The 24,213-nt window shown below is 46.9% G+C and overlaps 1 long non-coding RNA gene across 1 annotated transcript in view; it reads right to left on the bottom strand.

The window, feature by feature from the left end:
- Positions 1 to 3,978: 3,978 nt before the first annotated feature.
- Positions 3,979 to 24,213, bottom strand: part of LOC117202487 (uncharacterized) — a 54,135-nt gene continuing 33,900 nt past the window's right edge. The window contains exons 2-3 of the long non-coding RNA XR_004484907.2: positions 11,658 to 11,801; positions 3,979 to 4,236 (exon numbers count right to left, since the gene is read on the bottom strand). This is a non-coding gene — a long non-coding RNA (uncharacterized LOC117202487). The remainder of the gene's footprint in view (positions 4,237 to 11,657; positions 11,802 to 24,213) is intronic.

The following is a 24,213-nucleotide window of genomic DNA, read 5'->3' as shown; positions in this document are numbered from 1 at the left end:
CGCAGTGGTTAGGAGTCCACCTGCCAATGCAGGGGGCACGGGTTCGAGCCCTGGTCCGGGAAGATCCCACGTGCTGCGGAGCGGTTGAGCCCGCGAGCCACAACTACTGAGCCTGCACTCCAGAGCCCTAGAGCCACAACTCCTGAGGCCCGGGCGCCTAGAGCCTGTGCTCTGCAACAAAGGAAGCCACTGCAATGAGAAGCCCATGCACCGCAACGAAGAGTAGCCCCCACTCACCGCAACTAGAGAAAGCCCGTGCACAGCAACAAAGACCCAACACAGCCAAAAATAAATTAAAAAAAAAAACCTCTTAATTAAAAAGAAAGAAAATACTACTTGTGTTGGGGGTGATGGGGTTCTAGGTGACAGGTGCCCCACCCTTCCCCACCTCTATTTCCCAAACTAGACCATTGTTATATTAGCTTTGCGATGATAAAACCAAGGGAAAGAAGAAAAAGACAACTGATCTAAGGATGATGGGAGAAACATTTCTTGAGCCAGACCCTCAAAGCTATTATTGCGTGGAATCTCCATACAACCCCTGGGAGGTTATTAATAATAATAATAATAATGGCCAATATTATGGTACTTTTTGTGTGTCTGGCACTGTTCCACCAGTGTGGGACCATTACTGTCCCCATTTTACAGATGAGGAAACTGAGACTAGGCAAGGAGCTGCCCTTCCACTTTGGTGCTCTGTCTTTCCACATCACATACATGTGCAAAGCTGCACATAAACTCGGGCTCACACGTAAGTCTACATCTGCACCCTCGGATAGGAGCACACATACCACAGCCAGATACACATATGCACTCACACACACGACTGCTTATATCCACAGGCATGTGCACGGGAACGCACTGTACACGTGGGCTCACGTGTGTGTGTGTGTGTGTGTGTGTGTGTGTGTATATATATATATATATATATATTTATACCCATGTGCACACAGGCCATACACTTCTGGACATACATCTGTCTAAGACTGGGGAAAGGAGTGCAGATAAAGGGGCCAAAGTCCAACTCTTGCCTCCTCCCCCCATCCTCAAAGTGCCATCTGCTGCTGGCAGGTGTGTACAGGAGGGGGTGGGGCATGCACAGGTGGCTCTAGGCTCAAAGGGTAGGGATGACCTTGCACTAGAAACCCAGGGCCACCAACTAACTTCTAAATGGGGCAACAGCAGCTAAGGGGCCTCCCCCGATGGACAAACCCCCCAGCCAGAGGGCCTGAACTGAGGGCCTGCAGCATGCCCAACGCTGTGCCAGGGGCTCCAGGGGCTGTACAGAAGACGGCATGATCCGGGTCCTCCAGGGCTCCCCAGGGCATCGAGAAGATAAGATTCACACCCAGCAGCCCCTCCAAGAGGTAGCATGGCAGAGTGGTCACCTGCAAGTGTTTCAGTGACAGGATGCCTGGTTTAGAATCCTGGTTCTACCATTTACTGGCTGTGTGATCTGGGCAAGTTGGTTAACGGACCAGTGCCTCAGTTTTCCTATCTGTAAAATGGGGGAAATTCTAACACCTACTTCTTAGGATTGTTGCTTAACCACTACTACATAAGTATGTATTTGTAAGATAAGCTGTTTTGGACAAAGGGGTGTGAGGATGGAGGATGAAGAACAGGCACTGAGCAGAAAGAACTTCCTCAGGATCCTGGCCCTGCATCCCATTAGCTGTGTAACCTCAGACAAGTCACACAACCTCTCTGAACCTCAGCTCCTCCTTTGTAAACTCTGCACAAGTCATTCTTGATCATTAAACACGTTATCTATTGAGACCTTACTATGTACCAGGCATCATGCTAGGCACGGAGAATATGGCGGTGAGCAAGCCGGGTGGTCCCTGTCTGCATGGAGCCTGCTGTCTTAGAGGAAGGATGACGTGGAAACATCTGGTACACAGTAGGTGCCCAGTCAGTGTCCCTCCCTTTCTTCCTTTTCCATCATGGTAAAAGCAATGCATCAACACTGTAGAGAGTTTGGAGGATAGAGGGGGGCTGAGGTGGTAGAAATCTATCACCCAGAATCCCACTACCCCTAACAAAAACCCCTAGCTTCATTTTTGTCAATCTCATTAACCAGTACAGGGCTAGGTTCATGGTAAGGCGCTCAATACAACACTTGGATTAATCAACACATTACATTTGTCATCAGCAGGAAACAGCAAATTACACTGTAGCATATTTACTGGGGGAAAGCGACACAAACAATCATGGCCATACCTTCTCCACAGAGAGGCTTTTCCCTTCTTTGGGACCAATAACATTTCCATTTTATAGAAAAGGACACTGAAGCTCAGAGAGGTCAAGTCACTTGCCCAAGGTCAAGAGACAGAAACGTGAAGGGCCAGCTCCCGAAACTAGAGCTCTTTTACCCACACTGTCTTGGGCTGTGGGATGTAGCAAGGGATGGACATGAGGGCTTTGGGCATGAGGACCCTTGTGGGCCAGATGCAGCCTGCCTCCACCACTGGCAGCCAGACCTAGGAACACAGGAAACTGTCAGGCTCCTGGCTGGCCTTGGGGGTCTCTTTTGAGCCCGGAAACCCCTCACTCTTACCCCTTAGGGAGCTCCGGGACACCTGCTTAGCGAGGGCGCAGTGACCGGATGTCGTTTGTGATTTCTGGTGCCCTCTAGTGGGCAATGAGAGCAAACCTCTGGATCCCTCAAGTTGCTGGGAGCCAGCCTTGCCGGAGTCAGCGGCTCCTGCGGCCGCTAATGATAGCTGCCACACAACGCAGGCTTACCGATCTAACGCAATTCCTGCAACGACTCTCTCCAGGTAGGAGTCGTTATTACCACTTGATATAAATAATCTGAGACTTGGGAAAATGACTTTCCAAGGGCACATAGCTAATTGGTGACGGAGCCAGGAGTCAAGACCTTGGAGCTCAGAGGAGGAAGAGAGCATCGTCAAGGAAGGCTTCCTGCACCAGGAGACGGTCCCACGTGGCTGGACACAGAGGTGGAGTTACATCCCCCTCCAAGACCTTTGGAGGGGCTCTGCAACGCATTTACATGGTCACATGTTTGAGAAAATTTGCAAAATTAAGACATTTTACTTACAATTGGTTAAGACCACAGTCTCTTTCTACTCCAGGCCTAGAATCATGTCTTCACCTAGTAGGTGACAAAGATGTATCAATAAATAAATTATGTGTTTAATAAATTGTGTTGAATGAATGAATGAATGCATGATAGAGGAATAAATGAATGAAGTGGCATTTACTTCAATCTTAAAGGAAGGGCAGGATGTTAGTGAGTGTTTCTCATGCAACCTAGGCATGCCCTCCACAGACAGATCGACTCAAGCCATGCGTGGCCTTGAATGTCAGGGCGAGGAATCAGGCGATGGAGAGCCATGGGAGGTTTCAGAGCAGAGGAAGGACTTGAGTGTAACTGTCAATTAGGCAAGAGTTGAATGGCAGATACGAAGACAGGGCCCTGTGGCAGGACAGCAGATTGGCTCATATAAAGTGGTCCTCACCCAGCACCACCAAAGAGCTGGTGCTCAGGTGATGTGCTCATAGGGGTACTCTCCACTGGGGTGCTTTTTCGGGGAAAATGTCTCCAGAAGGCCCCTACAGTTCCCTGGGAGGAAGAATCCAGGCCAGGAGATTCCAAATGCCCTGGTGGGTGTTAAGCCTAGATTTGATCAACACTCTGTGTGCCCGGCCCAATGTGGAGGGAAGCTGGGGCCCTGACCAGGTCAGGAATGGGGTCACATGTGTATGAGGGTCCCAGGTATTGCTGCATGTCCCGTCCTTGCTGTGAAGTGAGGTGGCCATTCCACACAACAGGAGACTGAGGTCTGGAAGCTGGCGAGGCAGTGGTGGACCCATGAATATCCAGCTCTACCTGCTGCCTCCTTTGCTAAGCTCCAGGCCATCCTTTCTCTCCCCATCTCTGGACTTTCTAAATGTCAAGAATTCTAGCTACCAACCAAACAAAACAAACCAAAAAAACCCAGGGACTCCACACTCTCAATACAGGGGGCCCAGGTTCGATCCCTGGTCAGGAAACTAGATCCCGCATGCCACAACTAAGAGTCCGCATGCCACAACTAAAAAGATCCTGTGTGCCGCAACTAAGACCTGGTGCAGCCAAATAAATAAAATAAATTCAAACAAACAAAACCCTCCAAAACCCAGCTATTATATACTTAGCCTTGTTTTGTGCCACACCCTCTTTTAAGCTCCTTCATGTCCCATCACCTGATTATTCCTCCAGCAAGCCTGTGAGTGAGAGGAATGGTTATTATTTCTATTTTGCAGATAAAGAGTTGGAGAGCCCAGAGAGGCGAAGTTACTTACCCAAAGCCACACAGCAGAATTGCAATCAAACCCAGGCTCCAGACACAGCCCCTGGTTCCCCCCAGAGCTGCCCAGCCTCCTCTTCTGGTCCAAGCTGAGGCCGAGAAACTCAGCTTTGCCAACAGAGGGCGGTGTGCCCTCAAAGATTAAACCCTGCTTCCCAGACTCTGGCCAACAGAATCCTCCCTGCTGGGAACAACCCTGCTATCGCTGTTTATGATTCAGAAATACCTGACCCTGAGCGCTCACTTAGTCCCAGGTTCTGGTGGGGTCTGGGGAGCATGGAGAAATGTGCAGAGAAATAGAAAACACAGGCTTCAAAGGAGGTGAACCAATGGGTCACAGAAAAGGAAACATAATGGTTTTAACATATAACAAGATGCTGATCTTAACCCTTAATAAGAGAAACCTGTGTTAAACCCACAAGGAGCAGGCACTTTTTAGCTATCAGATTGGCAGTTATACAAGTGAGGGTGTGGAGAAACACACTCATACATTGCTGGTGGGATTAAAACCTGGTTTAACACCTATGGAAGGGAATCTGGTAACATCTATCAAAATTAAAAACACAGATACATCCAACAGAAACACAAAATGCATTCATTGAAAGACTTGTACCAGGCCTGCATGATCGAATATGGTAGCCACTAGCCACATGTGGCTATTGAGCTCCTGGAATGCGGCTAGTCCGAACTGAGATGTGCTGTAAGTGTAAGATAGACACCGGATTTTGTTAATGTGGAAAAAAAAGTAAAATAACTCCCTAATAACTTATTTATATTGATGATGTGTTAAAATGATATTTTTGATAGGTGGATTAAATAATTTTTTTTAAATCCCACCTGTTTCTTTTTACTTTTTAAAATATGTCTGCTAGAAAATTTTAAATTCCATATATGATTTGCAATTGTGGTTCATATTTTTATTGTTGTAAAATGTACACAATATCAAATTTATTCTTTTTTGTTTGAATTTTAGAATTTTATTTATTTTTTTATACAGCAGGTTCTTATTAGTCATCCATTTTATACACATCAGTGTATACATGTCAATCCCAATCTCCCAATTCATCACACCACCACCGCCAACCCCCCGTGGCTTTCCCCCCTTGGTGTCCATACGTTTGTTCTCTACATCTGTGTCTCTATTTCTGCCCTGCAAACCTGTTCATCTGTACCATTTTTCTAGGTTCCACATATATGTGTTAATATATGATATTTGTTTTTCCCTTTCTGCCTTACTTCACTCTGTATGACAGTCTCTAGATCCATCCACATCTCTACAAATGACCCAATTTCATTCCTTTTTATGGCTGAGTAATATTCCATTGTATATATGTGCCACATCTTCTTTATCCATTTGTCTGTCAATGGGCATTTAGGTTGCTTCCATGACCTGGCTATTGTAAATAGTGCTGCAATGAACACTGGAGTGCATGTGTCTTTTTGAATTATGGTTTTCTCTGGGTATATGCCCAGTAGTGAGATTGCTGGTCATATGGTAATTCTATTTTTAGTTTTTTAAGGAACCTCCATACTGTTCTCCATAGTGGCTGCATCAGTTTACATACCCACCAACAGTGCAAGAGGGTTCCCTTTTCTCCACACCCTCTCCAGCATTTGTTGTTTGTAGATTTTCTGATGATGCCCATTCTAACTGGTGTAAGGTGATAACCTCATTGTAGTTTTGATTTGCATTTCTCTAATAATTAGTGATGTTGAGTAGCTTTTCATGTGCTTCTTGGCCATCTGTATGTCTTCTTTGGAGAAATGTCTATTTAGGTCTTCTGCCCTTTTTTTTTTTTTTTTTTGCGGTACGCGGGCCACTCTCACTGTTGTGGCCTCTCCCGTTGCGGAGCACAGGCTCCGGATGCGCAGGCTCAGCGGCCATGACTCACAGGCCCAGCCGCTCCGCGGCATGTGGGATCTTCCCGGACCGGGGCACGAACCTGTGTCCCCTGCATTGGCAGGCAGACTCTCAACCACTGCGCCAGACTATTCGAACAGTCATTTTCACAATATTGATTCTTCCAATCCAAGAACATGGTATATCTCTCCATCTGTTTGGATCATCTTTAATTTCTTTCATCAGTGTCTTATAGTTTTCTGCATACAGGTCTTTTGTCTCACTAGGTAGCTTTATTCCTAGGTATTTTATTCTTTTTGTTGCAGTGGTAAATGGGAGTGTTTCCTTAATTTCTCTTTCAGATTTTTCATCATTACTGTACAGGAATGCAAGAGATTTCTGTGCATTAATTTTGTATCCTGCTACTTTACCAAATTCATTGATTAGCTCTAGTAGTTTTCTGGTGGCATCTTTAGGATTCTCTATGTGTAGTATCATGTCATCTGCAAACAGTGACAGTTTTACTTCTTCTTTTCAATTTGTATTCCTTTTATTTCTTTTTCTTCTCTGATTGCCATGGCTAGGACTTCCAAAACTATGTTGAATAATAGTGGTGAGAGTGGACATCCTTGTCTTGTTCCTGATCTTAGAGGAAATGCTTTCAGTTTTTCACCATTGAGAATGATGTTTGCTGTGGGTTTGTCATATATGGCCTTTATTATGTTGAGGTAGTTTCCCTCTATGCCCACTTTCTGGAGAGTTTTTATCATAAATTCATGTTGAATTTTCTCAAAAGCTTTTTCTGCATCTATTGAGATGATCATATGATTTTTCTTCTTCAATTTGTTAATACGGTGTATCACACTGATTGATTTGCGTATACTGAAGAATCCTTGCATCCCTGGGATAAATCCCACTTATCATGGTGTATGATCCTTTTAATGTGTTGTTGGATTCTGTTTGCTAGTATTTTGTTGAGTATTTTTCCATCCATTTTCATGAGTGATATTGGTCTGTAATTTTCTTTTTTGTAGTTTCTTTGTCTGGTTTTGGTATCAGGGTGATGGTGGTCTCATAGACCGAGTTTGGGAGTGTTCCTTCCTCTGCAATTTTTTGGAAGAGTTTGAGAAGGATGGGTGTTAGCTCTTCTCTAAATGTTTGATAGAATTCACCTGTGAAGCCATCTGGTCCTGGCCTTTGTTTGTTGGAAGATTTTTAATCACAGTTTCAATTTCATTACTTGTGATTGGTCTGTTCACGTTTTCTATTTCTTCTTGGTTCAGTCTTGGAAGGTTATACCTTTCTAAGAATTTGTCCATTTCTTCCAGGTTGTCCATTTTATTGGCATAGAGTTGCTTGCAGTCATCTCTTAGGATGCTTTGTATTTCTGCGGTGTCTGTTGTAACTTCTCCTTTTTCATTTCTAATTTTATTGATTTGAGTCCTCTCCCTCTTTTTCTTGATGAGTCTGGCTAACGTGTTATCGATTTTGTTTATCTTCTCAAAGAACCAGCTTTTAGTTTTATTGATCTTTGCTATTGTTTTCTTTGCTTCTATTTCATTTATTTCTGCTCTAATCTTTATGATTTCTTTCCTTCTGCTAACTTTGGGTTTTGTTTGTTCTTCTTTCTCTAGTTCCTTTAGGTGTAAGGTTAGATTGTTTATTTGTGATTTTTTTGGTTTCTTGAGGTAGGCTTGTATAGCTATAAACTTCTCTCTTAAAACTGCTTTTGCTGCACCCCATAGGTTTTGGATCATCATGTTTTCATTGTCATTTGTCTCTAGGTATTTTTTGATTTTCTCTTTGATTTCTTCAGTGATTTCTTGGTTATTTAGTAACGTATTCTTTAGCCTCCATGTGCTTGTGTTTTTTACGTTTTTTTCCCCTGTAATTGATCTCTAATCTCATAACTTGCCATGGTCAGAAAGGATGCTTGATATGATTTCATTTTTCTTAAATTTACTGAGGCTTGATTTGCGACCCAAGATGTGATCTATCCAGGAGAATGTTCTGTGCAAACTTAAGAAGAAAGTGTAATCTGCCGTTTTTGGATGGAATGCCCTATAAATATCAGTTAAATCTGTGTCTTTTAAACCTTGTGTTTCCTTATTAATTTTCTGTTTGGATGATGTGTCCATTGGTGTAAGTGAGGTGTTAAAGTCCCCCACTATTATTGTGTTACTGTCAATTTCCTCTCTTATAGCTGTTAGCAGTTGCCTTATGTATTGAGGTGCTCCTATGTTGGGTGCATATATATTTATAATTATTATATCTTCTTCTTGGATTGATCCCTTGATCATTATGTAGTGTCCTTCTTTGTCTCTAGTAACGTTATTTTAAAGTCTATGTTATCTGATATGAGAATTGCTACTCCAGCTTTCTTTTGATTTCCATTTGCATGGAATATCTTTTTCCATCCCCTCACTTTCAGTCTGTATGTGTCCCTAGGTCTGAAGTTGGTCTCTTGTGGACAGCATATATATGGGTCTTGTTTTTGTATCCATTCAGCGAGCCTGTGTCTTTTGGTTGGAGCATTTAATCCATTCATGTTTAAGGTAATTATTGATATGTATGTTCTATTACTATTTTCTTAATTGTTATGGGTTTGTTTTTGTAGGTCCTTTTCTTCTCTTGTGTTTCCCACTTAGAGAAGTTCCTTTAGCATTTGTTGTAGAGCTGGTTTGGTGGTGCTGAATTCTCTTAGCTTTTGCTTGTCTGTAAAGCTTTTGATTTCTCTGTTGAATCTGAATGAGATCCTTGCCGGGTAGAGTAATCTTTGTTGTAGGTTCTTCCCTTTCATCACTTTAAATATGTCATGCCACTCCCTTCTGGCTCGTAGAGTTTCTGCTGAGAAATCAGTGTTAAGCTTATGGGAGTTCCCTTGTATGTTATTTGTCGTTTTTCCCTTGTTGCTTTCAGTAATTTTTCTTTGTCTCTAATTTTTGTCAGTTTGATTACTATGTGTCTTGGCATGTTTCTCCTTGGGTTTATCCTGTATGGGACTCTCTGCGCTTCCTGGGCTTGGGTGGCTATTTCCTTTCCCATGTTAGGGAAGTTTTCCACTATAATCTCTTCAAATATTTTCTCGGGTCCTTTCTCTCTCTCTTCTCCTTCTGGGACCCCTATAATGTGAATGTTGCTGTGTTTAATGTTGCCCCAGAGGTCTCTTAGTCTGTCTTCATTTCTTTTCATCCTTTTTTCTTTATTCTGTTCTGCGGCAGTGAATTCTACCATTCTGTCTTCCTGGTCACTTATCTGTTCTTCTGCCTCAGTTATTCTGCTATTGATTCCTTCTAGTGTATATTTCATTTCAGTTATTGTACTATTCATCTCTGTTTGTTTTTCCTTTAATTCTTCTAGGTCTTTGTTAAATATTTCTTACATCTTCTCGATCTTTGCCTTCATTCTTTTTCCTGGGTCCTGGATCATCTTCACTATCATTATTCTGAATTCTTTTTCTGGAAGGTTTCCTATCTCCACTTCATTTAGTCGTGTTTCTGGGGTTTTATCTTGTTCCTTCATCTGGTACATAGCCCTCTGCCTTTTCATCTTGTCTATCTTTCTGTGAATGTCTCAAATTTATTCTTTTAACTATTTTTAACTGTACAGTTCAGTGGCATTAAGTATATTCACATTGTTGTGCAACCATCACGACCATCCATCTCGAGAAATTTTTCATCATCCCAAATGGAAACTCTGCACCCATTAAACAATAACTCCCCCTTCCCGCCTCCTCCCAGACCTGGTAACCACCATTCTATCAATACTTTCTATCTCTATGAATTTGACTACTCTAGGTGTCTCATATAAGCAGGATCCTACAATACTTGTCCTTTCGTGACTGGCTAACTTCACTCAACATAATGGCTTCAAGTTTTATCCATGTTGTAGTCTGTGTCAGAATTTCATTCCTTTTTTTTTTTTTTTTTTTTGCGGTACGCGGGCCTCTCACTGTTGTGGCCTCTCCCGTTGCGGAGCACAGGCTCCGGACGCGCAGGCTCAGCGGCCATGGCTCACGGGCCCAGCCGCTCCGAGGCATGTGGGATCCTCCCGGACCGGGGCACGAACCCGTGTCCCCTGCATCGGCAGGCGGACTCTCAACCACTGCACCACCAGGGAAGCCCTCATTCCTTTTTAAGGCTGAATGATATACCATTGTATTTGTGTGCCATGTTTTGTTTGGATAAATAAACATCAGGTGATGGACGCTGGGGTTGTTTCCCCTTTTGGCTGTTATAATGCTGCTGTAAACATTTGTGTGCAAAAATCTCTGGCTTGAAAGTTCCTCTTTTCAATTCTTTTGTGTGATGAAATATATCACAGTATATTTTAGTGGACAGCGTTGTACTAGTAATTTCCATAGCAGCACTATCTGAAATATCCCCAAACTAGGAACTGCCAAAATGCCCATCAATGGTAGAATGGATAAATAAATTGTGGTATATTCACCAGGAGCACTAAATGAGAAGGAATGGACAGCCACATGCAGCAGCATGGATGAAGCCCAGAAAGAAGCCACACACAAGAAATAGTACATATGGTATGATTCCATTTATACAAAGTTCAGAAGAGGCAAAACCAATCTGTGATGTTGGAAGTCAGGATGATGGCTACTTTCTGTGGGCTACTCTTCAGCTGGTCTGGCACTGGTTTCAAGAGTGTGATCACTCTACGAAAATTCACCAAGCTAAACACTTAGGATTTGTGCTCCGCTTTGTACAGATGTTAAACCATAAGAAGTTCCCCTGAAATGCATACACCCTTTGATCCAGCAATTCCACTTCTGGGTAAATACCCCAAAGAATTGAAAGCAGGGTCTTGAACAGATATTTGTACACCCACATTCATAGCAGCATTACTCACAGTAGCCAAAAGATGGGAACAAACCAAGTGTCCGAGGATGTATGAATGGATACACAAAATGTATATACATAGAATGGAATATTATTCAGCCCGAAAAAGGAAGGAAATTCTGACACATGCTACGACATGCATAAACTTTGAGGACATTATGTTAAGTGAAGTAAGTCAGTCGCAAAAGGACAAATACTCTATGATTCACTTAAAAGAGGTACCTAGAGGAGTCAAATTCATAGAGACAGAAAGCGGAAGGGTGGTTGCCAGGGGCTGGGAGGAGGGTGGGATGGAGAATTGCTGATTAATGGGGACAGGTTTCAGTTCTGGAAGATGGAAAGCATTCGGAGATGGATGGTGGTGATGTTTGTACAACCACGTGGATGTACTTAATACCACTGAACCGTACACTTAAAAATGGTTAAAAAGGTAAAGTTGATATTATGTACATTTTACCACAACTTAAAAAGTTAAAAAGTGAGGTGTCTATAAGGAAAGGTGAGAAAGAATATTCAAGATATAATGGGTAATAAAAACCAAGGGGAGAACAGGGTAGAAGCGATGTTCCCATATGTTTAAATATATCAAAATGTTAAGCAGAAGACACAGAGATAGCAAAGAAGTGACATGTACAAAGGACTTACAGAGGAAGTGGACTAGGACCCATCCCCGGCCTCATGTCTTCAGCCACTATGGACTCAGAGAAGATGAAGGGAGCAGGGGTTGAGGTGGTGCTTGCTGAGTTGCTGTGTAGGAGGGGCTGCAGCTCCCAGCCCAGGGGCTCTGACCTGCAACAGTGAAACAGAGGTGGGACTTCTGGCGAGGGGACCTGGGGGGGGGGTTCTAGAGCAAATGGGGGCTCTGTGTGTGTATGGGAGGGGCAGGGTTGGCTGGCAGGGGGTCATCTTGGGTCCTGTCCTGTAGGGCTTACCAGAGGGGCAAGAGGTTGGCATTGAATGCTGGATTCCCAGGGCTGCGCAAGGAGCGACAGGGACCCTCAGGAGGAGAGGGGCAGCCCCGCAGAGATGACTGTCTCCATGGAGCCCACAACAGTGCTGCCATCTCCCTTGCCCCTCCTGTGGGGGAGGAGAGGAGAAAGGGAGAAAGACCCACACCCCTACCCCGCCTCACCTTCCATCCATCTTCCCCACTGTTGGGAAAAACGAGGGGAGAAGGTCTAAACCCAAATCAAGTTAGGAGTTGCCTTGAGTATCTTGACTGGACATTTAAAATTTGAGTGGAGACCATGTCTGTGACTTAAAGCAGTAGATGACAGACAGTAGACCTGTCATCTAAAAGCTGGCTGAGACAACGTGGCTCCGCTCCACGTGCCCTCCCATTCTCCTGAGGCTGGCAGAGGAAGCAGAGAGAAACAGAGACAGGGACGGAGAGAAGCTGCAGGGCTTCTAGAAGCCGCACCCAGAACTAGCACCAGGTTGCTTCCACCACATTCTACTGACTAGGGAGAGACCCAAGGCCAGACCTTATTTGAGGGAAACAGAATCCACCTCTTGAAAGGGGGGGAGCCAGGACAAAGCCCCACTGCAAATGTAACAGAGAAGAGCTAACTCAGACCCCACGGTGGATCTGTTTCTTTGACTTTGACCTTTGCTTTTCGTTGCTTTTGTTATTATAGTCATACATAATGGCCTGCCTCAGGGAACCCTCTGCACCTGTGAGTGGCTGCAAGAAAAAAGAAACCAACACATCCCCTCACCTCGGCTGGTCATTTCGGGGAAAGTTTTGCAAGACTGATGGCCCTTTTACTCCTTCACCACCTCTCCCTCTCTGATTCTGTAAAAGAAACTGGCCTCCAGACCCAAATAAGATGGTTTATCAGAGACACTAGTCTGCCATCTTCTTGGTCTGCCGGCTTTCCGAATAAAGTCGTATTCCCTGACTCAACACATTGTCTCTGATTCATTGGCCTGCCGTGAGGCGAGCAGAGTGAGCTTGGACTCTGTAACACAAAGAGGCATGGAAAGTCTACCCAAAAGGCCTTGCTTCCCTTGCAAGGGAGGCTGGGAGATGTAGACCAGCTCTGTGTCTGGGAAGAGGAGGAAACAGTTCAGAGAAGAGCTCGCAGGCCACTGCCACACTCGCCCACTCCCTGCTGATGCATGTTAAGCCTCCAGCAGGGAGGCTTAGAGAAGGTGGGGAGCTCGGGGAGAGGGCTCCCGACTCCCCAGCGGTGTGACCACTCACCTTTGCTCTCAGAACCTCCATTTTCCCATCTGTAAAATGGGGAGAATAATCATCATCATCTCCCACTGATATGGTGGTCATGAGGGCTCTCTGATTGATGAAAGCCTCAGACTTGGCAGAGAAGTGGATGACACTGTCCCTGCCCTCAAAGAGGGTAAATAAGGAGACAAGGATTCAAAATGTGTCCAGACCTGGGGAAATTGTAGGGGTCTTGTGAACACGGGAGAGACAGAGAACAGAGGGGCTGCTGCAGGAGAGGGCCCTGTGGCCGAGCCTTGAGCGATGATGAACAGGCTGGGAATAGACCCAGGGCATAGGGTACCAAGTGGCAGGGAGGAGAACCAGCCCGTGCAAAGGTGTGGAGGTTGAAATGCATGTGGTTTATTGAAGGGTCCCGCACCCCTGCATTTAAAGCAGAAATTCCCAAAGGGTGGGATGTTGACTGGGCTGGGAGCTGACGCACACTTGCATGCTTGTTTTTTGGCAGGATGAGTTTAAAAAAGGAGAAAAAAAAAAAAAAAGAAATGAGAGATTGAAAACAGATTATTGGGGAGAAAAGTATTTCAGGCTCGAGACAACTGTCTCTACAGCCTCTGGCTCCCATCCCACCCATTCCCTGTCCCTGACTCAAGGCTGGCAGGAAGAAGGTGTTTCTCATGGGATTGTTGAATTTGAGGGTCAAACTCTGCCTGAGGCTTAAATATCCCCACAGGCTGACAGCATGCCTGAAGCCATGGTAAATGCTTTCCATGCTCCTTGAATTCTCCCTTTGAGGTTCTGTTATTGCCCCATTTCCAAGATAAGTAAATTGAGGCTCAGAGAGGTTAGCTGGCTTGCCCATAGCCACACAGCCAGTCAAGGGTGAATCTGACTGATTCCATTGCCTTATCCTGGGCCTGCAGTACAGACAGACGAGGGAGAGGTTTACGACAGCAAGGAAGAAGGTTCCAGGGGCTACAGGGTTTTGTGTGAGAGGCAGTATGGAGCAGTGGTTAAGTGCTTGACTCAGTAGTCAGATTTGAGGGTTCTTTGTTACAGCAGCATGACCTAGACTATCTGACTGATACAAATCATGGTAAACTAAATGACATGTCCTTCAAAATGTTAGGACTTACCATCTTCCTCTTAGAAGCAGCAACTTTTTTTTTATTTTAAAATTTCGGCACAATATGTATAACATAAATTTGCCATCTTGACCATTTTTAAGTGTACAGTTTAGTGGCATTAAGTACATTCACATTGTTGTGCTACCGTCACCACCATCCATCTCTATAACTTTCATCTTGTGACATTGAAACTCTGTACCCATTAAACACTAACTCCCCATTCCCCTTCCCCTGGCCCCTGGCAACCACCCTTCTACCTTCTGTCTCTATGAATCTGACTGCTCTAGGGACCTCATGAGTGGAATCATACAATATTGGTCCTTCTGTGACTGGCTTATTTTGCTCAACATAGTGTCCTATAATCTTTTCCTTGCTGTAGCCTGTGTTAGGATGTTCTTTTTAAAGGCTGAATGATATTCTATTGCGTGTATAAACCACATTCCGCTGACCCACTCATCTGTCAATAGATGCTTAAGTTTGCTCACACCTTTTGGCTGTCGTGAATGGTTCTGCTGTGAACATGGCTGCACAAATGTCAGGGGCAGCATCTTTAAAGAGAGTTGTTGAAAGGGAAACAGCACTGACGAAGAAGCCAGGAGACAGGAGGCCAGACTCGACCACTAACTTGCTGTGTAGCTTCAGGCACCTCGCTTTCTGCCCCTGAGCCTCACTTTCACTGCCTACATCACAGCAGAGACCCAGGAGTATCAGCAAAGAAAAGCCGTGAGGGACTGTTATTGTTATTACACAGTGGGTTGAGGTCACTGATTTCCCAAAGGCATGAGTCATGAATGGTGGAATTCCAGGCATCAGGAGAGGCAGTTCTGGACGGCAGAGCCCAGATTCCACACAGAGCAGTGACCCTGACCCTGAACCCGAGAGGGAGCCACACCCTCCCTCCTTGGCCACTGGCTGTTGTGAGGAAGGAGTCAGTGAATGTTATAGGCCGATGGGTCCTTAGGGTAGAGCCTGCATGCCTTTGCCTAGGGTCACACAGCCAGAGAGCAGTGGAAGCTGTACTGGAACTCAGAATTCCAGACTCCCAGCCCCTCACCATGCTGCCCCCCTCATGGCTCCAAGTAGCAGAAGTGAGCTCTGGAAGAGCCATCTGAGGCAGGGGGCATCGGGGGACTCAGAGGGCCTCAAGGTGAGGGTAGAACTTTCCTCTTACGTATCTCATAGAGACTGAGCTAAGAACCTTTCAATGTATAGCCCTCTCTGTACTTTCCAAAATCTTGAGACCAGTGGCGATAATAATAATTGCTATTTTTAACTGAGCCCTTCCAAGTCCCTGGCATAGAGCTGCACACTTTATATCCTTGGTCCCATTTTATCCCTCTTCTGAGGTAGGAGCCAGCGCTAACCCATTCGAATGCCCCCAAGCCTTAGATCAGTGACATTTTCAAGGTCACAAAATGAGAGGAGGTCAGAGCTGGGATTCGAACACAGGGCTGGGCGCCTGCGGCGTCTGTCTACTGAAGCCCAGTGATCGGCTGCCTCAGTTGAGTTCTGTTACAATCTGTGTGACGGAGGCAGGGGAGCGGACTGTGATTGTTGTCCTGGTGAGGAAACTGAAGCTTGGCAGACTGAGATTGGTGACATCCTGGCAAGAGGACGAGTCAGGGCTAGGACCAACCCTGCCAGGGCTGCTTCCATCCAGTACATCTGCTCCGGGGAACAGAAAGCTCTTCTGGGAGTGCTGTGGCCCCTGTCACCCCTAGCCTTGGAGATGCAGGATGGGGGGGGAGGGGGCAGGGACAGAATCTGCAGGTGGACACCTCCCTCCAGCGATGATGAGGGCAGCCGGCACTTAAGAAGCCCTGACTGGGTTCAAGGTCTTTGGCTTAATACTTTATATCGGTGATTTCATTTCCTCTTCACCCATGTGGAAGGAGTTAATTTTATTCCGCCATTCTGCAGATGCAAACACTTAGGTTCAGAGAGGTGGGCTCACTTGTCCAGGGGACCAGCCTAGGAAGTTGTGGAATTGAGATGTCCAAGTCTGGTCTCTTATGACCATGCAAATTCCCCTCCCCAGGGAGAGGAGGGAGAAGCAGCCTGAACAACTCCACCCAGCCCGCCAGGCCCAGCTCACCAGGCCCTTTCGTGCCTGGGACTCCGTATGCTAAGAGTCCCCGAGCAAGGGGTTCTAAGAAACTCCTGGAGCCACCATATGTCATGAATCTACAGTTGCCCCAGTCTCTGCCTGCCACCTACAGGATGATCCATGGGGTGTGGTCCAGAGAGCCAAGCCAGCAAGGGCCCTGGGGTGGCCAGAGGAGCCAGTGACCCCACCGAGAGCAGGTCTGACAGGCCAGCTCTGGTTATTTGCAGAAGCCCTCCCTTCCTTGTATGCAATCCTCTTAGCACCAGTGCATGAGGAAGGTGGCTCTCCCCCAAGCCCCATCTTCCTTCGACCTTAGATCCAGCTCAAGTCTAGAACCCATTGCTCACTCCCCTTCCTGCTTCCATCTTTCTCTCTAGAGCCTTGCCTTTGTTCAGAAGTGGGCAGTGTGTGGGCTTCCCTGGTGGCGCAGTAGTTGGGAGTCCGCCTGCCGATGCAGGAGACACGAGCTCCTGCCCCAGTCCGGGAGGATCCCGCATGCCGCGAAGTGGGCAGTGTGCTCTAGAAGAAATCTCTTTCCCAGCCCCAGGAGCTAAGCCTTCAAGGTTCCGCAGTCCCCCCAGGTTTTAGGAATGGGTATGTGTATTGTCTGGTTAAGTCACGCTAGCTGTTGTAACAAATAACCCAAGCTTTCAGTGGCTTTACATCACCAACCTTTGTTTTTTTCTCACATCACTGCACAAGAAGTCTTGGCAGGAGGGCTCTGCTCTGGGGAGCCATTTAAGGACTGAGACTCTTCCTGTCTTGTGACTCTGCTTTCTTTGTCCTCAGAGTCCTTTTCAAAGCAGAAAGATGAGGAAGGAAAGCAAAGATTGTGGGTAGGAGGTGTTTATAGGCCAGACCTGAAAATGGTGCAGTTATTTTTACTCACATCCCATTGGCTAGAACTCAGTCACATGACCACCTCTAACCACACAGGGGGTTGCGAAATGTGGTCCAACTGTGTGCCCAGAAAGAATATGGTGATTGGTGAGTACTACCAGACTTCCACAAGAATGTAACCCAGTTTTGGCCAAGGAGAAATAAAATCTGCTGGGGGGGTTTCTGAGAAGGGATTGCTTTAATTATAAAAAGCTGTGGGGAGAAGGTCCCCTATTCTTCCCCCATAAGTAGCTGTGTGAGGATATGATGTCTGAAACCTTGGCAGCCACGCTGAGACCATGCAGGGCCAAGGCTGAGGGCTGAAGCCACCGCACTGAGGATGCTGGAGCTATAATATGGGTCCTGGCTGACATCATTGAGCCTCTGCATTAACCAGTCGGGAACCACCCAACCTCCAGGGGGTCTTGAGCACAGAAGTCCATCATAAGTCAGGAATATCAAGGTGTTCTGTTACTTGCAGCCTGAAACCTCCTAAGTGACTGGCACCAGCACCATGACCTTGGGCAAGTCACTCAACCTCCCTGTGCCACAGTTTCTCCATTACTAACATTGGGAACTTATAAATATTCTACCTAATAAGCAGAGGATTAAATGTGCAACCCAGATAAAGAGCTTAGCATATTATCAGTAAATATGAACTTAAAAATTCCTGATCAGACCCTGTGGGATGTGAATAATAGTAACTCCACCTGACAGCTGGGGAATCTGAGGTTCAAGGAAGTGAAGCCCCAGGACATACAAATAATAAGAGGCCTGGATTTGAACCCAGGTCAAGTTGAGTACCTACTGTGTACCAGACATTGTGCCAGGTGTTTAGATACATTATCCCATTGGATTCACAAAGCAGTCCTGCATAGGAGGTACTATTATTGTTGCTGTTGTTATTATCCCCATGGGATAGATGGGAAAACCATGGCTCAGAGAGGTGATGAGACTTGCCTACAGGTAGCATCAAAATGTCAGCATTTGAACCTAGGTCTGAGACCAAGCCTTTATTCTTTCTACTATTTATAAACCCCCTTAATAGAGAGCCACAGAGCATTATGGTAGTGTTTCAGGCATCGGAGAAATCACTGATTCGGCTCTCAGGGCTGTTCAGGGTTTCATGAAGTATTCAGTGACTTCAGGCTAGCTGCTAGTTCAGCCTGTCTCCAAGGCTGTGCTGGTGATGGCCTCACCCTTACTCTCCCAGTAAAATAACAGGGACTTGGACTGGAAGGTCTCGAGAGAAAGTCTGGCTCACTTTATAAAGCACAACGTTTGAATGTTTTGAGCTGATCCATAATGGAGTAGGCTGCCTTGGAATGTGATGAGCTCCCTGGCCCTGAGAGGGTACAAGCAAAGGCTGGCAGCTACCTGTGAAGGTGACAGAGGCAACTCCCGCATGAAAAGTGATATTGGATTCAAAGACCTTTCAATTTTGAAAGTCTGTGATTGTAAGATTCTCAGATCCCATTTTCTTAGATTGCAATCTAAGACTGCACGATACTCAAAATCTAGGAATTTAAGACTGCATGCGTTTTTCCCTTTTGTGTTTTCTAGTCCCTGCTCAGGCAGGTAGACCGTGGAGTGTCCACTGACTCGAGGAATGGACATTTCAGGAAAAGCAGAGAACAAGTTTTTAGGTTTCAGAAGTACCCCTTTTCTCCCCAAAAACACCATTCCTGAAGGGACCTGAGGCACACTGAAACCTCATGAATCAGAGAAAGGTGGGATCTGATGCCTTTCTGTCCCTCTGCTATACAATATTTGGGGGTGGTGGCTATTCCATCAGCCTGGAGTTTGGAGTGAGGAGGCACAGAATGGGGCTGCAGCAGACATGCAGCCTGAGTGGCTAAGGAGCAAGATTGGAGGTGGTTGTTACTGCACCCTAACCTGGCTGACCCTGACTGATGCATAGCCCTCGCCTCCCCTCTCTCCTTTTTTTTCAAAGAAGAAATCAAGAAGAGAGCCAGAAAAAAAGCTATGAGTGAGCATGTGTTGAATCTCGTGGGTCAGCGTGACCCCAGAGAGCTTTGAAGAGTCCAAAAGTGGAGAGTGGGGAAGGGCTTGAACGGTGAAATGGTCATGTGGTGTGTTGAAGCCAAAAGGGCCTGAAACAACCTCTCAGTGAGATGCAGTCACAGGGGAAGTGTGTGTGTGTGCACGCAAATGATGGAGTGGGCGGAGTAAACCAAACTGATTAAGATTAATTTTCTGTCCACATAGGAAGCAGGGTATGGTCATAAAAATTTAGATTAACTTTCCTGCTCATCGGAATTTTGAATTGAGACACATCATTCTCAAATTTCACCATCCCAAGAGTCCTGGATTCTGGGCTTTTACTGTGATTCTTTCACTGGGTAGAAGCTGGACGTGGACACTGGGAGGACCCAGGGCTGAAAACCAGGAGAACTGAGCTCTACTCTCAGATGTTACCTTCCCAGGGAGGCCTTCCCTGACCACGTGGTTTAAAATGGAACCCCCGGCCCCTGAGAATGCCTGATCCCTCTTTCTTCTTTTTCTCCAAAGTACTAACTGATGCAGCCTATTATACTTATTTATTTATTGTCTATTTCCCCTACTTGATTGTAAGTTTCAAAAGGGCAACGATTTCTCCCTCCCTCCTCCCTCTCTTGTTTCTTTCTACCTTTCATTCTATCTTACTTCTTTTTCTTTTTTCCTTTCTTTCCTTGTATTTATAAAAAAAAACTTCAAACATTCAGAAAAGCATAGAAAACAGATGATGAACACCCATTTGCTATTTGCCCATCACCTAGATTTAACAACTGTTAACATTTTATCATATTTGCTTTATTTTTTTGGTGCCAGCATTTTCTAAAGAAAATAATATTCGTCATGCTACTTCCTCTTTAAAAACTTGAAGATAGGGAGTTTTGTCTCTTTTACTTGTTGCCATTATTACTCACTGCCCGGAAGCTGGTAGATCTCCAATAAACAGTTGTTGAATGAATGAATCTCATCTAATCCTCATAGCAACCCTATGCAGTAGGTATTATTATTATCCCTGTTTTACAGCAGAGAAAACTGAGGCACAGAGAGGCAAAGTAACTTGCCTAAGGCCACACAGCTAGGAGGTAGTGAAAGGAAATTTGAGCTTAGACGGGCTGAGTCCAGAGTCCACACATTCTTATCTCTCTAGGGGCTGCTTCAAATGGGATGTTCATTCATCCTCTCTGTCCACCTGTCCCATCCAGACACCATCCACAGATGAGACCCAGAGGGGTTCACAGGCCAGCCAGAAGCAGGGCATCCCCACTGGGAACCCAGGTGGTCTCCATAAAGGCTGGGGCCCTCTCTCCCTCCCTGGGGAGGAGATAGAAGGCTCCTTCCCAGACAAATGACCTTTGGGGTTTGTTATGAATAGAGATTCCTTCTGGGGAACGTGATGGCTGATGCCGGGAGCCTGGGTCCCCAGACTTAACCCCTAGGAATGTGTAGAGAAATATGCAAGCCTCCGCCCTGCAGGCCAGCGTTCCCAGCGGCCCTGGCCAGCCAGAGGAGGCCAGTTCTAGGCTCCTCTTCAGGTTGCTGGGCCTTCTGGGGAGATGGACTGAGTCCCTCCATCCTAGGCTGGGAGGCAGCTCCTCAGGGTAAATGGAGCCCTGGACTTCAAAAGCAAAGAGACCAGGGTCTGCCTCTTCCTCCCTAGTTGTGTGACATTGGACAGGTGCCCAATCTGGGGAAACCTCAGTTTTCACATCTATCAAATGGGGATAACTACTACCCCAACCTCGCACAGATCCAGGGCTAGGGTGAGGCAAGCCGGGTAGGTGCCCAGGGCACAGCATTTAAGGAGGTGCTGGCTCTCAGGTGCTGACCCTGCACTTGCAGTAGCCTGAGGGTGAGAGCCTCGTTAAATTACACACACACCAAGATGATCTAATCCCACGACTCACAGGATGGAGCAAATAGAGGGCTCCAGGCAGGGGCCCCAAAGGCCATTGGGGGAGACCGACCCCCCTGAGCTAAGTCAGGTCCCTGGTACCTGGGACAGAGGGATGGCCCAGATGCCCTCTGGGCATTATCAAGCCACAACAGGCGGTTTCTGAGTTCTTCCCAGGCCAGAGAGTGGCTTCTGCCTCCAGGCTGTGATGATAATGACACTGATCTCATATTTATCCAGCATTCACTCTGGACCAGTGCTGTGCTACTCGCACGTTGAGATCTTGGTCGATCCTCACAACAGCCCTCTCATGTGTTATTGTCTGTATGTTATGAATGAGGAAGACCTCAGGGCACCAAGTCAGGTAGGTCCAAGTATACGGTGGGCCCAAGATCTGAACACTTATTTGTCTGCATCCTAGGTGGGCTGGGGGCTGAGGCTTGGCTGCTAAGGGTCTTGCGGGCACTTGACCCCAATCACCTTTATCTTCTGTGCCTCCTCCCTCTGCTAGCAGCCATTGTGGCCAAAATGGGATTAACCCAAAAGGAAGTCATTGCCGGGGCTGGATGGGTGGGGAGGAAGGCATGCTTCTGGGCTCCAAGGACCCTAAGCCTGGTTGCTCTATGCCCAGGCCCTGGGCCCCCACGGCACGCACACACTGCTCTGGATGAGGTGGAACGCAGGGCAGGTAAGTTTCAACGTGGGGGAGACAGCTCAGGAATGATGCTGAGTTTCATTTGTACAAATTCCTTTTCTCCCTGCCTCTGAGCCCCTTCCTTGGTAATTCATCTTCCGTCCTGGCCACCAGAGTGTTTGTGCATCTGGCCTTGTACAAGCTTTGCTCAGGACTTTTTGGGAACTCCCTCGCCGCAGGATCATCTAAATATTTTCCTGGCATTCAAGGCTATTTGCGGAGACTAGTGCAGAGGGCTGGTCCTGCCTTTTTGCCTTTCCACAGGTGGATCCCTCTGCTAGAATGTCCTCCTTCCCCCAAGATCCTTCTGGATCTTCTCAGGCAGCAATGAGGTGTGTAAATGGCACAACTCTGAACTCCCAGGCCTGAGGGGGACTGTGCAATTTGATGCCATGCTGGCATCTGGGGAAGACAAGAGGTAGCTTAGTGTTTTAAAAGGCAGGTTTTGGGCTTCCCTGGTGGTGTAGTGGTTAAGAATCCGCCTGCCAATGCAGGGGACAAGGGTTCGAGCCCTGGTCCCAGAAGATCCCACATGTGGCGGAGCAACTAAGCCTGTGCACCACAACTACTGAGCCTGCGCTCTAGAGCTCGCAAACCACAACTACTGAGCCCACGTGCCACAACTACTGAAGCCTGCGCCCCTAGAGCCTGTGCTCCGCAGCAAGAGAAGCCACCACAGTGATAGGCTTGAGCACCGCAACGAAGAGTAGCCCCCGCTCACCGCAACGAAGACCCAATGCAGCCAAAAATAAATAAAATAATTTATAAAAAATTAAAAGGCAGGTTCTGAACTTAGACGTGAGTTCAGTCCCAGCTCTGCCACCTACCAGCTGGGCTTCAGTTTGCTTCTCTGAACACAGAAAGAATGATCCGACTTTCTCCACTGGGGCACTGAGGGACAGGAAGGGGGCCGTGCACGTAATGCTCTGGGCTCAGTGCCAGTACCACGGTCAGGGCTCAAAAAGCATCAGGTGTTCACCCACGCATTCCACATCAGGTTTAAGTACCCACCTGGTGCCAGTCTCCGTGTTGGTCACTGGGATAGAGCCGTGAATGGACTCATGTGGCCCCAGTTCTTAAAAACAGAGGTTGGAGAGGCAGATATTCACCCATGAGTTCCCATCGTGCCTGTAATTAGGGAAATCACCCCCCTCCCAACCTCCTAATCCTCCAACCTCCATCCCTCACCTTGACCTTGAAGCACCCTGGGCAGGATCTAAATCTGATGTATTTCCATAACTTTAGCTCCTCAATCACGGCCCCGGAGGCTCCACAAATAATATTTAAATTGAAACGACTTCTGTAGCAAACACTTATGGCACTGAGTGTGTGACAGCCACTGCTCTAAGCACTTTACAAATATGAAATCATGTCATTATCCCTGGAAAGTATGTACTATTATCACATCCCCATTTTACAGACAGGCAAACTGAGGCTCAGAAAAGTTAAGCAAACTCCCCTGAGTTATATAGCCGGAGAGGGATGCAGCCAGGATTTGAACCCAGGTAGCCCGGCTCCAGAGCCACTTGGTCCACACCTCTCCCGAGTTGATGCCGCTTTCCAGCAGGGTCCAGAAAGGGCGTGATCTGAAGACCTTGCCCGTCTCCACCACTTACTGACTGCCAGGCTCCTCAACTTTCTACTCCCCAGGTGGGCTGTGGAGGAAAACAAGGCCTCAGCTGCAGCCTCTGATATCCCCTGCTGGCACTCTGAGGCCTGGGGGTGACTCAGGGGATCCCAGGCCAGCAGCTAGGCCGGCCTCAGGGCCAGCGTTTCCGTAAACACGCCAGTGAGCCAACCCTGCGTGGTCAGTCCACGGGCTGCTGGCTTCGAGGGCTGAGGCCTGGCTGGCCCTGCGCAGTTTCCTGCCACACGGCCACTTCCACCCCCTCTGCCTGGCTGGGCTTCCAGTAATGAAGTGTTTTGTTCGGGGGCTGGTGGCACTGATGGGATGGAGTATCAGGGCCTCTCTGTCCCACTTGCACCCACTTCGGTTCTTGGAAGCTGGTTAGACGACCCTCACCACAGCCTGGGAAGCTCATATGCCCACCTGCGTGTCGGGGGAAAAATTGGCCTCTAAGGGGACAGGTCTTGGGCTCTGAGCCAAAAGGGAGGGTGTAGCTGGAACCAACCCTGTTGGTCCTTTCTGAGGGGTTGGGAGGTTAGGGAAACAACTTCTCCTGGAGACCTAGCCAGGCAGCTTGGAGATGGAAGGGAAAGTCTCAACCGTGGCCACTGCCTCTCCCCACCGAGACAGTGGCTACAAGGAAGGGGCCGTGGGTAAAGACTGAAGGACCATCAG

This window comes from Orcinus orca, chromosome 16 (genome assembly GCF_937001465.1).
Source record: "Orcinus orca chromosome 16, mOrcOrc1.1, whole genome shotgun sequence".
Lineage (NCBI taxonomy): Eukaryota > Metazoa > Chordata > Mammalia > Artiodactyla > Delphinidae > Orcinus > Orcinus orca.
Note: the sequence above shows the minus strand (reverse complement) of the source record. Positions and strands in the feature narration are given on the sequence as shown.